We start from the raw sequence: 3,466 nt of genomic DNA, 5'->3' as shown, positions 1-3,466 counted from the left end.
GAGATCTCTCTGCCTCCTTTGATGAACTCACGATGTCCAATAGGAACTTAGAACTGCAAGAAGCCACCAGAATCTGCCAAAAAATTAAAAACACCAAGCATGAAGGGAAGAAAGGATGAGCCCAATAAATTTTCCCATGATCCAATAAAATAACATCTACAAAATGGGCCCACGCACTTCAAACAAACAAGCTATTTCCACGTGGCAATAGGACACCAGCTCCAAAAATCCATTGATCATTCCAAAATGCCTTCAGTGCCAAACCAATAAGGAGGGACTATAAGAGGGAGATGAGGTGGCACTCACATGATGTGAGATGGGTTAGTGAAAAAAGTTACACTTCACCCAAAGAAAACAAGGTGTTAATCCATTTGCATGTGCCAAAAAAAGGCATGAGAAACATGGTGAGAAACATAGCCAAATCTGCTATGTCACATTTACAATGGAGCAAGTCTTGACTAAACACATGGACAAGAACAATAATATCATACCACACCATATTAGACCCCATACAGGCAATAGGGCACTAAGTCACATTCTCATGATCATAGGCTTCAACAGAACATGGCAGGGATCACATGATAGGGCTTGTGGTGCTAGTCCAGAGCCTACAACTGGATCTTCCCACTCACCTTGTGGAAGGAAAACACAAAAAACCATTGATACCACATAGGGAGCTAAGGAGAACCCCCACAATGAGGAGACTAACATCTCCACTTTAACATTTTGTGGCCCAAAGAAACTCCCAAAAAGCATATGTAGGAGTCCAACCTATGTTCCCCAAGGTAGGTATAAAAGATGCTTGCATGGATGGGGATCGATGTGGGTACAAATTTTAGGTACTTTAGAGAAACCTTTTGCAACAAGGAAAGCCTTATGTTAATCAAGACTTCCATCTGCTACAAATTTGGTTTGATAGATCCACTTGCATCAAACCAATTTTCTTCCCTTAGGAAGAGAGACTAAGTCCCATGTTTCATTTCTCATTAGAGAGTTATACTCTTCCTCCATTGCTCTATCCCATTTAGGAAAACTCGATGCTTCTTTAAATGATTGTGGATCTAAAGAAACTGCAATATAAGCATGTGGGAGTGAATTGTGTTGTGATCTTGTCCTCCTTGTATTAGAAGGATTCCCTGCCAATGGTCCTACCACATCAAATGTCTACTTAGCCCATCTAGGTCTATTGGAAGAAGATGTAGTAGGAGTATCCTCAATTTCAATTGTTTGATGCCCTTGTTTTGGTTGGGGATGCACATCTTCCAAGTCACTATTTTCACTATCACTCTCTTCAATGAAGGAGGAATTAGGAGGAGTTGAAGAAGAGAAGCTTGGACAACTTTCTTTAAAATTTACACTCCTCTCATAGAATATATCATGTGTCTTTGGATCCATTAACTTGTAGGCCTTATGTGAGTTTACATATCAGACAAAAATGCAAGGTTTTCTTTGAGCTTCTAATTCCTTGTGTTTCTGTGGAGGTATTCTTTCCCATGTGGGACAACCAAAGACTTTGAAGTTCTTAACTATAGGTTTCCTACCGGTCCATGCTTCAAAAGGAGTTACACCATCCAAATCTTCGTGAGGACTTCTATTCTGGATATAGTCAGCACAATTCATTGCTTTTGCCTAAAAGACTTGATCAAGAGACTTGTTTTCTAGCATGCAAGTGGTCATCTCTTTGAGATTTCTATTTTTCCTCTCAACAAAACCATTTTTCTATGGTGTATATGGTAGTGAATGCTAAAGATCAATACCCTCTTGAGTGCAAAATTCTATTAGTCTTGAGTTCACATACTCCCTGCCATTATCTGTTCAAAGAATTTTGATAACTTTCCCTGATTGTTTTTCCACTTGAGCCTTGAAGTTGAGAAATTTTTCATATACTTCACTCTTGTGAGCCATGAAGAAAACCCAAGTAAAGTGAGAGTAGGCATCTATGAAGGTGAGTGTGTATTGTGACTTGCAAAATGATGGCACTAGAAATGGTCCTTCCACATTATTATGAACCAATTCAAGAACACATTGTGCTCTCCAAGACTTTCCCTTTTCATACAATTTTTTTGGATGTTTTCCAAGTGAGCAACCTAGACAAACACCTTCTAAAAACTAAATTTGAGGTAGACCATTGACCATATTCTTGCTGCTAAGCTGCTAAAGATATCTGTAGTTGAGATGTCCAAATCTCTCATACCATAGTTTACTTTCTGCATTTGAATGTAATAACAAGGCTTGTGCATTTTATGTTGGCACAAAGGAGGAGAAAGTGTAAAGCCTTGAATCATGATTGGCTTTTCCTTTTGCAATCATAGAGTCATCCTTAATGCTTTTCACTACCACTGAGTCGGGAAGAAATTCAGCTTTATTTCCATCTCCATAGTGAGTCATTTGGTAGACAAAAAGAAGATTAGATGTAAGATTGGGAACATATAGAACATCCTTGAACGCCCCATTGTTCATTTCAACTTCACCTTTACCTTCAACTTCTACCTTAGTATCATCACTAACAAAGATGTGTGGTACCTCAGAATGTGGCATGGAAGAAAAATCTCGCTTTGATGCACCCATATGATGTGTGGCACTTGAATCAATGATCCAATCTCCCTAACTAACAGTGTTTGTGAATAAAGCATGCTCTTTGCCCTTAGAATTTGAAGATGAATTTCCTTTGTTCTTATAAGCATTATGTAGTGGAACATTGTGCTTCTTCATGATGTTCGTCAACTCATCAGTCTATTTATGATAGCACTCATGTTCATTATGACCCATCTTTTTACAATAAGCACACTTTTTTTCTCCTTATTAGAGTCCCCCTTCTTGTTTGTATTCGAGGAAGACTTGCCTTGTTGATTTGATGGTGGTGTTGTCTTTTCTGTATCCTCTTGTTTGTTATTCTTCCACTTCTTTTTTGTCCTTTCCTTTATTTGAAGTTTGAGTAGCTAAATTTTGAGAACCCGCATTATTAGCCACCAATGCCTTAGACTTAGACAACTTGAGAACTCCCATTGATTGTAACTTCTTTTCTTCATCCTCCAATAGTTGAGCATAATTATCAAAAGTGACTTTCTGATAGATAGCCCCTAATGTAGTCTTTGTGGTGTTGTAAGAATAAACAAATGTGGAGTACTCAGATGGCAACTTATTATGAATGAGATAGATTAACTTGTCATCTTTAATAGGACTACCAAAATCATCAAGCTTTGTTCTCAATTCATTCACCTTAATGATGAAATCCTGTATAGAATCAAATGTGTTAGGATCTAGGGAGACAAGCTCATCTTCTATTTTGTAAACATCCTCTTCACTCACTTTACCATATAGGTTTTTGAGGGCATCCCAAGCATCCTTGGATGTCTTATACTTCTCAATCTGATAGAAGATTTTGTCTTCAACCCCAAACATAATATCACTTAGGGCTTTCCTATCTATCATTTCCCAAGTAGAGATTTCACTTTTAGATACTTGA

The sequence above is a fragment of the Cupressus sempervirens genome, chromosome 2 (assembly GCF_028749045.1).
Source record: "Cupressus sempervirens isolate cs-2001-9-10 chromosome 2, ASM2874904v1, whole genome shotgun sequence".
NCBI classification, from domain to species: domain Eukaryota; kingdom Viridiplantae; phylum Streptophyta; class Pinopsida; order Cupressales; family Cupressaceae; genus Cupressus; species Cupressus sempervirens.
Note: the sequence above shows the minus strand (reverse complement) of the source record.